Source organism: Podarcis cretensis (genome assembly GCF_951804945.1).
Source record: "Podarcis cretensis genome assembly, chromosome: 3".
Taxonomy (NCBI): Eukaryota; Metazoa; Chordata; class Lepidosauria; order Squamata; family Lacertidae; genus Podarcis; species Podarcis cretensis.
Genome location: NC_137172.1, coordinates 55,913,052 through 55,927,930, shown reverse-complemented (window position 1 = coordinate 55,927,930; position 14,879 = coordinate 55,913,052). Strand labels below are relative to the sequence as shown.

The following is a 14,879-nucleotide window of genomic DNA, read 5'->3' as shown; positions in this document are numbered from 1 at the left end:
AAAGATCCTATTTACCTTCCTGACTCATAGCCTTCCAAAACATTGTCAGTTGCTCACTCCAGTTAAAGACTCCAGTTATTTGTAGTGCATTATGGGATATATATAAACAGTTGTTCTTGTGCCACTCTGATTTGGCACAGAAATCAGACTAAAGATGGTTTGGTGGAAGATTTAGATTATTGTGAGCATACAAATGATTTGGCATTAAATGATATGAGAATACAGAAATCACAAGAATGCATAATGCTCATTTCTGTGGAATAATTCATGAATAGATTCATGAGAAGGTTGGCAGGTTGCAAAATGGCAACCATAATATTTCAGATCAGGGTTTGTTTACAGAACTGCACTATTCAGGCCTAATTACAACCACAGACACTTTTTTAATTATTTAAATTGTATTTATACTTTCCACCAAACCATCTGGCAGTATTGTAGCCCTTCTATTAATCAGAAACATTGGAAGTGGTGATGACGTACACCTCCACCCTCAACTGGTGTCACCTCCATGGATAGACTTTGTAAATGCCCAAATAAGGCTTTGGAACTTTGCCTCCAGTTATTTGAATAGTCCAGGGATATTTCCAGTGTGGTATACGAACATAGGAGCCAACTCCTAGGAGCTGAGGGGTCTTCAGCTCCCCCATAAGATATTTGAGCCCCCACCCAAGTTGATGGGCATTGCCATTCAAATTGTTTATGTGTACTGCCTCATGTGATCTGTTATATGGGGCGGGGCTTACCTCCCCCTCCCCCAATATTTTGTTCAGGTTCGCACCCCTGTATGTGAACAAATTCTGGAAGCCAATAAGATATAAATGCTTATGCTGATGGTATCATTCTAATATTGCCTTTTAAAATTGTGCTGAGAGTTTTCTGAAGTATCTGTGGTGAATGCAAACCAGTTGGCATCATTTACCATTGTTCGGCAATCTTATATATTTAATTGTGCCCAAATAAGCCAAGGATAACAGATTAGCATTTTGCCTCCACATTGCATTTGCTTTGTATTGGTAAAAATGGCTATGCAGGGCAGTGAGGAATTGAGACTGCAAATCTAAATGCACTTACCAAGGAGTGAATTCAGTGCCTTGCATCCTGAATTGCCCTTCTGCAAACAATAGGTTGCCTTCTAGTCACAGAAGAGACTCTGGTCCAGTGTAGGCTCTCATTAGCTGAAAGGATGGAGGCAATTTTCACTTGTTCCCCTAAGCTCTCCTCCTGCATTGCCTTCCCCACTGTTCTAGAGGGTTCTTCTTCAACTGCCTAGACCAGATTTTTAAATACTGCTGGGGGTTGTAGGAAGAATGAGTAAAAATCATCTTCCCATTCTCCTTTGGCCAGGGGGAACATCCCATCAGAGGAGTTCCACTGACACAAACTTAGAATCCAAGCCTAGTGGATTTACTTCCAAGTATAGTTTCTAAGAATTGCACTGTACATCATATGCCAATTCCGTGTAAAATTCCGTGGGACGCGGGTGGCGCTGTGGGTAAAAGCCTCAGCGCCTAGGGCTTGCCGATCAAAAGGTCAGCAGTTCGAATCCCCGCGGCGGGGTGCACTCCCGCTGCTCGGTCCCAGCACCTGCCAACCTAGCAGTTCGAAAGCACCCCCGGGTGCAAGTAGATAAATAGGGACCGCTTACTGGTGGGAAGGTAAACGGCGTTTCCGTGTGCAGCTCTGGCTCGCCAGAGCAGCGATGTCACGCTGGCCACGTGACCCGGAAGTGTCTCCGGACAGCGCTGGCCCTCGGCCTCTTGAGTGAGATGGGCGCACAACCCCAGAGTCTGTCAAGACTGGCCCATACGGGCAGGGGTACCTTTACCTTTACCTATAGTTTCTAAGAATTGCACTGTACATCATATGCCAATTCCGTGTAAAAATTCTGCATGAATGTAACATAGCAATCAGATCATACATTGCGGAAAAGTGATGAAGTATCTTATTAGAGGATGTGCGACACTGAGTAATGTATTGGGGGTTTTTTTGGGGGAGTTTAATTTATATTTGTTTGTTTTATTTTAAAATCTTTAAGATAATATTTTAGTTTCCTGTTAATTATGTTGCTTTGAATGTATTCTTTGTATCTGACTTTCTGTAGTGTTTTATTCTGGATGGTTTTAGTTAATGTTTTAACTTGTTGCAAACCGCTTTGAGGTTTTTTTCTTAAAAATATAAAGTGGTATAAAAATGAAATGAATAATGATGATGGTGCTGATGATGATGTGGAGATTTCTTCTTTCAGCCTTTTAGTATCACTTCATTCTATATAATGATTGAGGCCCTTCAGGCTCTCCCCATTTGGCCCATGAGTTTGCAAAGCCCTGTGTGTTGAGCTCTGCAAGCGCCAATGATCAGCTGATCACTAAGGCTTGTCAGGAGCCTGTGCCTTTGCCCACAGGACTTTGTTTCAAACCATGCAGGCATATATGGGTCACCCGATTTCATTGTGACATCAGGTGATTGATTACCTGTCAGAATTGCCCCACAGGGGATGGGGGAGATCAGGATCTGGCCTGTGGCATAACAATGGTCAATATCTATTTAATCATTTCTTTAAATAATTTCTATTGTGCTTTTCTACACCAGAGTGTACTCAAAGCAGTTTACAGTAAAACAACAGATAACAAAACTCAAAATTATAAAAATGAAGCAAACCTATTGAATGACTTTGATGAACTAGAGACCACCTCTAGTCCATTAAAGCTTATGTCACAATACACTGGTTGGTCTTTAAGGTGCCACAAAACTCATTGTTGTTGATACGGTGAACACACTTTTCATATTTTCCATGGAACATTTTAAATATTTTAATTAAGATTTATTCCCTTCATTGTGTTTTGTAACTAGCAAAGATAATTAGAGAAAATATGACTCTCTGTCTATTTTCAAAATTATTGTAAGCTGCAGGCACATCTTATTAGACAGTATAGAAGAAAACACTGATAAAAGCAGAAGACTGGTGTTTTGGCTTTATAGAATACTTAGGTCACCCTCTGCTGGACAACAAATGAATAGCCATGGATTTTCAGCAAAATATTTCTCCCCTCCCTTAAACTTGTTGGTATAGTTTTAGGGACTCCTTGGCACTTTCTGAATATCCAGGCATTTGTTCTTGGCTTAAGTGCTGATAATGTTGCCTAGATTAAAAATATAGGAAGACAATATTTGAAAATATTTGTGATTGGTTTGCCAAGCAGTGAAACAACATCCACTGTGGCTCAAGTAAGCTCTTTATGGGGGTCAGAGCCTTTAATAAAACAAGGGCATAACAGAACAGTAGCAAAGGAAAAGTAGGATGTATTTGGAAGAGAAAACATAAACTCAAGCATTTTTTAAAAAAAAGAGAGTTGTGTTCTTGCTCATTAAATATTTGCAAGCTGTCAAGAAAGGATTTGACAGCTATATCCAAGAAATGTGATACAAGCATAAATAGCTCAAATCTACATCTCAGAATAGCTGGCTGGACTTCATAACCTCTATGTATAACACAACTTGAGTTGGCAATATGGAAACACATGGGCAAGATGTCCAGATTGAGGCTTATAGAATTTTATTGCTAGCCTGCATATCCCTCTGCTAAACTGTGGGAATATGGTCATTTGTCCATAAGAGCATGGGCAAAAGTTTATTATTGCAAGGTGATTTCATAGCAGAAAGCATTGCTTGGAAGCATGAGCAGCGCGTGGACAGCTCATGCCATCCGATGATTGGTTCACGTAGCATAGCATGATCAACTGCGTGGTCTGGTGTGAGAACATGAGACTAATGTATTGTATTGTATTGTCTTTTATCTGCTGACTGAGGCAAAGCTCTTTCCTTGAATTTGTATCTTTTCTTGGGCACACAATAAAGGTTGGGGCTGCAGCAGCTTCTAGAGAGAGCTGCGGCCAGATTTCTGTAACCCATCTTGGTGTGAGACTGATTATTTACGGATGGCGAGCAGGTTCTCGTCACTAAACCTCTTCTTTTCTGAGGGAAGCAGGTCTCTGGCAGATGTTTATTGTGGGTTTTCAAACATGAAATTCCTTGTCTATTTAGCTCCAGAGATTTTTATTTTGCTCTGATTAACCTTCTGGACTTTTTAAAGGCATTATTTTCCAGGGCCAGCCCTACTATTAGGCAGAGTGAGGTGGTAATCTCAGGCAGCTAGTTGTGGATGTCATGAAAAAGCTGCAAATTGAGGGGCCACTAGAGGCGCATCAGAAGATGGCTGACAAAAACATCTCTCCGACCCACACGAGGTAATTTGGAGGCTGTGATGGGAGTAAATAGCCTCCCTACCCCCCAGGATTGTGGGGGGGGGCTGCCCTTGCCTGCTGTGCCCTATACCACCCCCGAATTTGTGGGGATGGGGGCACTAGGCAAAATGCCCTCCTGTGGATTTCGGCGCTCCTGGACGCTGCCTCTGATCCGCACCTCTAGCTGCAAGAACTTCAAAAGAAATGATTAGGATGAAGCGAATGCACATATTTCAAGGAAGGAGGGGGAGTAAAGACTGCTAACAGAAGAGATCTCTGATAAACAAGACGAGTCGGAGGAACATGAATCAATCAGATGAAGATACATCAAGACTTGGTATGGCAAAGGGACTGGATGGGGGAGGGGAAAAAACTTTCCTTTCTTTCCTCTATGTGATTAAACAAGAATCCCCCCCCCCACAAGTCAGAAATGTCGTTTGAAGGACTTAAGCTGTGGATTTACGTCTGTGTGGAGATAAACTTTCTAACCAAAGCATCTTTTAAGAAGAGTGTGGAATGTATAAGGGCTTTGGAATGACACAGTTAAAAATACCATCACCATATTGGGAAGTTCTGTCGGAGGACTTAAGTCTGGGAGGAGAAATAGAGAAATAGAGCTGTTTTTTTATTGTGGGTGAATCTCCTCAGAGGGACTTAAGAGCGACAGTTCTGTGATTAATGATGGAAAGAGCAATGTTATCTATGAATGCGATATATGGAAACCATCTCGATTTGAGGATTGGACGAATGGAAAAATTCACACAGGATTATTATTGGTGTTTATCGGCTTAAGGAGATTATCAGAAGAGATCATAAGGAAAAATGAGAAAATATACGAACAAGATGAGATGTGGAAACAGCAAGATAAGACTGGATAGAATTATGAACTTTGTTTGGACTGATTTGGACATTAACGCAGAGTCCCCCTTCGGATCTTGAAATATGGGTCCCCTCAACAAAATTTAAAATTTGGCTTTGTAATTCGGAATTTATGTGATGTGATTTGATTTGATTTGATTTGATTTGATTTGATTTGATTTGATTGGCCAGTTAATAAAAAATATTTTTTTAAAAAAAGAAAAAGCTGCAAATTGTAAGTTATTAAATTTAATATGGTTGCACTTTTCCTCCCAGGCAGAGGCATTTGTTATACGTTCTGCTTCAGGCGCCAAAAATAACTTGGTCAGCCTTGGGTACAATAGAACTGACTGGTGGGGTGGTGATTTGCTCATCTGCCTCAGATGGCAAGATGCTGGACCTGTTTGTTTCTTATTTGTATTGTTAAAGGGAGGGAAGGATTGAGATGCACCTTGCTGGGCATATCCAAGAAGGAATGAGCTGAAGGGAGATGATAGTATATTTGAGTTATATATACTTTGATACATATAAGGAAATTGATTTAAAAAGTGAATCGCTCTCTCTTTGTACAATTATTTTCCTTTCTAGAGAGAATGACCACTGGAGCTACACACAATGGGCATAGCATGCAAAATTTAATGCCACCTACCATGACTGACTAACAGCTTTGGCATAGATTAATGTCTCCCATAAAATTCACCCTCTCCAGTTCATGTTTTTTGTATAAGGTAACATGCTTTAGTCACAGTTTGAATGCAAAGAATTGAATCTGGCCCAGGGACACCATACGGTGGTGTAATTCATATATTGAAGCAATTCAAAGAAAGTGCAATTTATGTAATTCTAGTCTCCCTGAAGGAAAAGTTCAGTGGGATTGACTAGAAAATTAAGTTTCAAATAGGCTTCTTGGTCCATCCTATATAGCATATATGCACACTCGCTGCAGAATGATTAAAAGCATTGCAAAGGTTATAATCTTAAATTCAGACACAAATACATCAGCTGGAAGTCAGTTCTGTTGCAATCAGGCAGGCTTAACATCTGAGAAATGAGCCATTTGTATCGAGGCAACTGTATTTCTTCAGGAGCCTATTTATCTCTAGCTAAGTATTTTCAAAAGGAAGAAGACCTCTGGAATTGTTCAAGAGGCATAAATCCAAGATGGTTCATCCTGCTGTCTACCGTCTTTATTCCTTAGCTCTGTTGCATGCTGTGATTAACAGAAGGAAGCAATAGAGTTGTATATAGCTTTTCTTCTTCCTTAATCCTAAACACTTCCTTGGATTTCAGTGGAACCTTTTCCTGTGTGACTTTAGAATTGGCATCTCAGTTTCATACTTCCTATGAACCCTGTTCAATATGCACCATTGGTGAAAAGAGATTTAGACATTATAGAGGAATGTTGTCAGTGAAATTCACAGTAATTTGCACATTCAGCTGGCAGTAGATATTTGAAACATCCCAACTGGAATTTGCACCAGCTATGTGCAGTTTTACAGCCTGTGGAAGTGCCTTGCACAAGTTCGCCTTTTTGTGAGTGGTATTAAACTAAATAATTGTGCTAGTAAGGAATAACACGACTGCAACAAGACTCGTCCCCTCTTCCGCTGGCATGTACCCCCACCACCCCAAAATCTGATCCAGAGGGTTGGGGTAGCTCCAGAAGAGATTTAGAGCATGTGCAGAGGGGGGAGAGGAATAATGTTGCACTGCACAAGGAGAAATCCTTGCACCGACGGAACGATTTGCTTAGCTTTACTGCTACGTTGAATGCAACCCTATATTTTAGATAAGTTGCTGTTTGGCAAAAGCAGAAGTTACTGCACTGATGAAAGGTTGTACTTCTTTGTTCATTCATTCTATCTTTCCTAAAATATTTGCATGCTGCCCAGAGTGACTAATGGACATTCAATCATAAAATAATTACAAATAAAACATGAATGAACTTTATTACGGTCTCAGACCAGGATTAAAAAAGCATATAGATAAAATAGCAGTTAGGATTTTTTAACCGATAAGGCATAGGATAAAACATCTGGATAAAATACAAGATTAGGCACGGATAGTGGATGGATAAAAAACTGATAATTAAAACAAATAAGAACTAAACACAAACAAGGACATGCAGTTAAAACAACTGTAAGAGCAAAAGAACTAAAAGACTCTCAGTTAAAACAACTATAAGAGGCTGATTGCCAAATAAAACATATTTAGAACATCCAAAGTCATAAACCTGTAATAGATGGACTATGACTATTTTGACATTAAAACTAAGTTAGTCCAGCAATCCTGAAATAAATAATATTAGGAGAGTTTTGTCTCCTTTTTCCCCTGGCTTTTTTTTAAAAAAAGGTGTGAATTCATATGAGCCTAAATTAAAGACAAGATCCACAGAAAGCCCTGTGCATTACCTCCGATTCCCTAGAGAAACAGTCAGTTCTTTTACTTGTTGTTCAGATGTTCTTGCTGCTGTCTTTTCAAAGGCTTCGGTTTCTTTTGAACTTATCAGGCTCTGGCTAAAAAATGCCAGCGCTCTCTCTCCCCACCCTCCCCACCCGCCTTAATGAACAGCAAAGAGTAGCAAAACAGGAAACTTTGAATTAAAGCCTCTAAAAGCTGGAGAAGTAACTGATAATATCCAGTCCTTTTAGTTTAAGCTGCAAAAAAAGACAGTGGGAAATGTAAGAATTTAGTAGAAGGTAATGTTGCTGTGCAACAGTAGCAGCTGTTTCCTAAAATGAAGGTGGGGGGGGGAATCAAATGTGTTGATGCATGCAGTAACATTTAAATGTTCCAGCTGTGTAGACTGGGGTCCAGCTGATGAGAATCAGGAGAGCGGTTTCCAGTTGCACGGGAAAGATCAACATCCATGGGGCTGGATCATTTAAATGTTATTCCAATGGCACTGAAGCAACTCATAGAAAATGGGCCTCCAAACTTCTATTACAGAAGCTGCTTCTCTGGAAGGGGACAATCATGTATGGAAATTGACAATATGTGGCTATTTATTTAATCAAGAACTACCAATCAGAAGCTCCATCTGAAGCTGATATAGTTAAGTTGCAAATATTAGAGGTCACAGGTGTAAGCTTAGAGCAGAATCTTCTCCCTATTCCCTTCTGCCCTGGCGGGCATGCACAGTCAGGGCTTAGGAACTGTTAGTTTCTGCAGTGGCCTTACTATCTTAAGCAAGGGTGGCAACTTTTTTCAACCTGAGGGCTGCATTCCTTATGAGAAATCTGCTGGGGCTGGAGGCAAAAGAGGGCAGATCAATGGGTGCAACTTTTACCTTTGTACCATTGGCTATATTCCAGCCACAAAAGGTGTTTACTTACTCCCACCCTCATTTCTCTCCACCAAGGGAGGCAAAAAGCATTACCACAGTTTAAAGGCACATTGCAGCCTGGCAAGAGTATTTGAGGATGGCTGGCCCAAGATGAAGAGTGTGGTCTGGAGAGTTGGGTGGAGGCAGCCTGAGGAAAGGCCCAAGTGCTGGAAAGAAAGGTATGGAGGGCCCACTTCCTCCTATTGGCCCAGTAGAATACCGGTTCCATCCTCTAATTATCTTTATGTGTACAGGAGCCCCAATGTCTGTATGGAACTCTCCTGCCTACAGATACTTTTCCCTCCAGTGATGGGAACAAACAAATTCTTTACACCCTTTCTGTGTGATCAAATAGGTTGGGATTTACAGGTTTCAGTGTTGCAGTAAAATGGGCACATCATTCCTTTTAAGTTCTCCCATTAGTAACTGGTTCCACACGAAGTCAGGAATCTCAAAGAACAGCATAATATATATGGTGATCTGATTATTGGCCTGGCCAAAATAATAAATAAATAAATAAAAGTATTTTTCTGGCTGAATATGTTAGAAGAAGCAATGAAGTAACTCAAATGTAGTTAAGCGCTAAGACCTGGGCTGAATTTTCTTTTTCCCCGGTGACATTTTGCTGGAAACGACATGGCTCAATGAATCTCTCTGTTTGCCAACTAGTCTGCCAAATTTCATTCAAGTCCAAACATTCATAGTTCATTTACAATTTTTTTAAAAGCTCTTTAATCAAGGTAATATTTACTTCATCATTATGCCTGAAATCAAGACAGGATGTTCATCAGGGTATTTGGATCTAAACGTTCTTTCACCATTGTTTCCACTTTAATCTACAGGAGTCTGCTACAGCTAACAAAACAGATATGAAAGCAGCATCTTTGGACCTTGAAACTAGAAATTATGGTATGGAAATATTAATTGCTCCTGTTCAATAATCACATGTGATCTGAAACACTGGTGTGGGTGAATGGAACCTCTGCTTGTACTTTAAGTCTGTATAGATCCATTTCCCAAAGTGGTGATGATGATGATGATGATGATGATGATGATGATGATTATTTTGCGGTTGACTCTGATCCTAAAATCAATACATCTGTCTAAGTAAAGCTTGGGATGCTACAACATTAGAGAACTTCTCTGAAGGTACTTGAGAAGAGGTTGGCTATACCCCTTTCTGAGATGGCTTAGATCTGAAAAGCCCATCTCAAATGAGTCAGACCCGCTAGTGTCCATCTAGCTCAGCAAATTCTGCACTGACAGTGACTCTCCAGAATTTCAGATAGGAAATCTCTCCCAGTCCTGCCTGCAGATGCCAGGGATTGAACCTGTGATCTTCTGCATGCAAGCAGATGCTCTACCTCTGCCTTTCCCCCAAAGGTATTTTCTTTCTCTTGCAGCAGCTTAGCACCAACACTTAAGAATCATGAACTCATTCCTAGGACTGCCAAGCCAAATGTAGTTAAATGATTACTGGACCCAAAGCAAAAGGGGGTTGGCATTAGGCTGGTGTGGGTGAATTAAGGGATTTCTTGCATTTTTATAAGCAACTAGCTATTCTGTGAAGAGATGTTGTTATTAAATATCTGTTTCACTGTAGGTTTCCAATGCAGGATCTTGAGAACATACAGAGTAAATAATAATAATCTTTAACTCCATTTTATTGTTTATCAGAACCAGCTTATGGCTTTGTCTCAGAACAATTCTGAAAACACAATTCAAAGCTTTGAATGGTTAATTCACAGTGGACTGAAGCATCACATGTCTGAAGAATGCAGGGTAAGAAGTGCTCAGAGTATAGCTATTCTCTTCAGTAAGGGCTCTACAGACATATCCAGATCTACCACATAGGAACAAATATTGTTTGAAAGCATCAATATTTTACTAAGGAGGCATCTGTCAGCATTAAGACCCTAAAACTTTAGGAGTCACACTATATCAGCAGATAAAACCTTTCTATTACCATACCACTATAGAATACAATTTTGAATTCATACACTATACTGCTATGCCAGGCCCCACTTGAGATCTTCATTCTTCCCGAAAAAAATCTTAGTGTTTCTAGAGCACTTAGCTATTTGTTTGCCAAATAGCATTGTCTCATTCTTTGATTAGTATTATTGTTCTGAAGAAACATATAATATGGGAAACTGTAATTGTTTTCATAGAATGATTCACTTCTCTGTGCAGAAATTATGTTGTGTCCTATTGGTAACTGTGTGCATCACATCCTTCAAACACCAGAAGGATATTGTCTCTGTAGTAACTGCATGATTGTTGTTAATTGCTGTTTTCCTGCAGTTACAACTATAGCAATTGCAATTGCTTAACGTGCAAAAGCATTACTGGGGAAGAATGCAGTTTACATTTATCTTCATTAATAGAATCCAGTATTTGGAAATGAGGAGCAACCATCATGCTGTCTTCATTTGTTCCTTTGGGGCGTATGAACATCTGCTTACTATGCTGTCCTATAGAGACAATTATTCCACCATCACAATTTCCATGATGTTATGTGGCAGAAAAATGCAGCACGTAAGATGTTTGAAGTTATTTAATCTTTCCATTCTTCGAGGAAGAAGTCTGGTACCCAGAATTCAGTTATGACTTCAGAAGGAACAATTGTCTCTGTGTGCCTAATTGACTACTTTTAACATGCTTCTGAAAGGTATGAATAGGATAACATACAATACGTAAAGGTAACAGCAGAGAATATCAGGGGTCTCAAAGTTCACTTAAATAAAGGTAGTCAGAATTTAGAACTGTTAAATGCTAAGTTTCAATTAAATGTATAAAATCACTGTGTTTGAAAACTGGGGAAACATGTCCCCACCTACTTCCATATTTTTCTCCTTTTGTATCATTCACTTTTCTCTGAATGATGTAATATCATTGAGGTTCTGCTGCATTCACACTGGATGGGGAACCTCAGCTCAGACGAGCATCTAGTGCAACCTTTGCCAACCTGGTATCCACCAGAAGTTTTGGACTGCAATTCCCATTGTGGGAGTTGTAGTCCAAAACATCTGGAGGGCACCAGACTGACATAGGCTGATCAAGTTAATCCCTATAAAATATATAACAATCAGCTCAAAAGGTCAATAGGAGAATTAAGTAAGTGTGTTTTTCTCTGCTTCTTAAGCATGATCCACCCAACTGTAAACTTTCTTAAGGGTTCAATCATATGCATAGTTAACTAGGAATAAATCCCATTTAATATAGTTTGTGTCCTGAACCTCGGCATACTCGGAGGTCAGTCCTGATGGTGCACATAGCCCCAAGGGTAACATTACAGAGTAGCCAGATGGTCCAAATGGTCAAATACCAGTCTAGGTCCAATACAACGAGCAAGGTCTGAAGTCAATCCATAAGGTCAGGTTCCAGCCTCTGCAGAAGATCCAGCGGGGGTTGAAGCACTTGGGATCAGTCCCAAAGTCACAATCTAGGGGCATTCCCAAAGCACCCAAGCTGTGGTCCATCAACAGAGAAAGTTGAACAAACAGTGTCTCTGCCTTGCTTCCTTCTATCCTTCCCAGTCTTGATTGATGCACCTGAGCTTACTGCAACTGAGCAGCTGTGTCTCTCCACTTGACAAAAGCATGTGATCCTCAACAGCCCTGAGTTTAATCCAGCTGAGTGACCACAACTTCCTTTCAGACTTAACAAGTCCCATGATCTCCACCTGGTCCACTACTGAGCTGGGCTGTCTTCCCTTGCCTGCCTCAGTCTCCTGGAGTGCACTTCCCGTAGTTCCCAATGCCTCAGAAGCCTGCCCTGTTCACAGATATGGGGGCATCTCTGGTTCTGGTGAGCCCTTCTGGGAGCCCTTCCCCTGGCTCCCATGAACTATCAGCTGCCCCTTCAACATCCTCCGAAGTTCAGTAAGTACCCCCTAAGTCCCCAACTTCCCCTTCCCCATCTACAGCTTGTCCCAGTGTGTACCAGTTGTGGCTACACCCCTCGCTGGCATCCTCCCCCCCCCTCCTTGGTGTCCTGCCAGGAACATACAAGAGTGTGCTAACTTCAATGCCCCTTAAAAGTGCTTAAACTTGGATGTGTCCTGCCCAGTAAGTGAGAGTTCTGCACCTGCTTAACTCTCCCACAGAAATCCATGGGACTTAGAAGTATTTAGCTGTGCCTGGATTGCACCCCAAATTCTTCATTGCATCTAGAGTCCATGGATGAGTAGACATGGTATTAACACTAGGATGTAAGTATATTATATAGTTTTCTGCTTTAATATTGTAAACCTGCTCAAACACCTCATGTCATTCTAAACATGGGGAAGAATAACTGAAGCACATGCAAATCTTACTAAGTGCTTCAGAAAGGCCAATATTAACTGTAGCAGTTCTTAATGATATTCTTAAAACCTTGCTGTCTCACTGCAGATATCTCATACATAACCTTATGAAAACAAGACAGTCGGACTTAGTCATAGTTGATAATTAATGTGCAATGGTATCCAGCCAGGATTAATTTTGTGCTAGAATAAAACATATGGAATAATGCTTAAGCTTACATCAAAGTCAAATACTGAATACATCAGGATATATTATCTCTTCGCTTTCTGGAGTATATTATGTTCTATTAAGATCTGATGTGTGCTGAATTTATGCCCACGCTTCCCTGAGAATTTGTGGCGGCTCACAAATGTGTTCCCCAGCGCCTTTCTCTGTAGCATCTTTACAATTCTGCTTCTTGTTCTTCACATGAAGATTAAAACACTCATTATCTGTCTGAGAAATCAGACCAGGAGTAGATGTTAAATAATAGTTTTAAAATCCTTATAAGAAGACACCTAGAATATTACCTACTGGAGAAGCCTTCAAAGCAGCGAATTTAAAAATCCAAACTATTATTCCATGCTGATTTGGACAACAAAGAATTTACTGGGATTTTAATTCAGCTGCATGTGTGCGCTTTTTGAAGCTGTTGCTTGAAGTAAATACAACCTCAACCATTATAAAATATTCAAAGCCCTCATACATATCAAACAGACGGAGGTACAGTTACTAGGGCAATCTCTTACATATCAGTTAAGCAAATAACTGGGCTCAAAAGTTTCCTAATTCTAGAGTAGGTCACTTACAGCAACTCACACTTTTATGGATCATTTCATCAAGTGGATTTGGTCTTACTGTGGTCAGTTTAAGAATTTAGGTTCTACTTAGTATGCAGAGTGTGTGCAGCCTATTTGTTGTGAGCAGTACCAAACTACAGCAAAGCATGCTGACCAAACTCTACCTGCTAGAAATCCTGTTCCAGCTGGATTTTTCTGATGACCATTTCTCAAATGAGCTTGGCGGGAAATGGAGGTGGAGGGGTTGCACCCTTTAGAGTTAAAAACAGTGTGTAAAGCTGCATAAAAACACTATGTTGGAACCATAGTGACAAAGAAAGAAGTTACAAGGGACACAAAGAGACGTATTATATGCCAGCAGCCAGATTAGCAGTGAGGGAAATAACGCGGAATTTCTAGGGAATTGGAAGGAATAGCTACCATTGCTGGTTTGTTTGAGAAGTCCCACCAGAACTTTGGCAACTTCCACCCCAACATCAAGTTGAGCCTAGACTAGTCCATGTAGAAGGTGTATGTTCTTGTCACTACTATACAATTGCATAATGGACATAGAATCATAGAACATATAGACACTATCTTATATTGGAAACCTAATGACCCCTACATATATCTATGTGCTTCCAGCTTCCACCCAGGACTCACCACAAAATCTATTGTCTATAGCTAAGCCCTGCTATACAACCACATCTACTTTAGTTTTGCTTGTAGTTTTGGACTACAACTTTCAACAGCTCTAGAGAGCAAGGCCAGTGGCCAGGGCTGATGGGAGTTGTAGCTCACAACATCTAGAGTGCATAACATTGCTTACACTTGCATTAGAGTTTTTACTCACAATTTAAGGTTTTACACCAGACTTTCCTAAGTCTACAGAACCCACCCACACAATGAAGTGATAAAGCAGAGTTACGAGTTCAGATTGATACCTGTGAATAATTTAGTAATGACAGACCCAGAAATGAAAGAGACACAACAGCACTTGTTGCCAAATACATCATCAAGGATTTACAACCAGGCAATAATACTTCTCTCTTTCAGACTGTGGGTGGTAGGCCTGTTATTGCTTACAGACACACCCCATCTAAAACATCTACCATTCCTCAATAACAGAGACATGTGTACAAGGACCAGACTTTGCAACAAACCCAGATGCCAATCCTTCCATTGTGTCAGATTATTGGTCCATCTAGAACAGTCCATCTAGAACACTGATTGGCAGCCACTGTCCAGAATTTTTGATTTGAGTATAAATAAAGACAATATTTCCCTTTCCAACTACAGAAGTTAACTCAGCAGTGCCAAGTTGATTTATCACTCGTAACTGTTATTGTAAAGAGTCACTGTAGTTATTTTACATAAATTCTAGGTCTCA

At 40.3% G+C, this 14,879-nt stretch overlaps 1 long non-coding RNA gene across 2 annotated transcripts in view; it reads left to right on the top strand.

Annotated features, from left to right (window-relative positions):
* Positions 1-14,879, top strand: part of LOC307213572 — a 39,397-nt gene extending 24,518 nt beyond the window's left edge. The window contains exons 5-9 of one of the 2 annotated variants that reach the window (XR_013837572.1): positions 9,267-9,333; positions 10,102-10,206; positions 11,007-11,095; positions 12,533-12,637; positions 12,819-14,879. This is a non-coding gene — a long non-coding RNA (uncharacterized lncRNA). Of the gene's footprint in view, positions 1-5,324; positions 5,828-9,266; positions 9,334-10,101; positions 10,207-11,002; positions 11,096-12,532; positions 12,638-12,818 lie in introns of those variants that run through there. The other variant, XR_013837573.1, reaches the window with a different exon arrangement.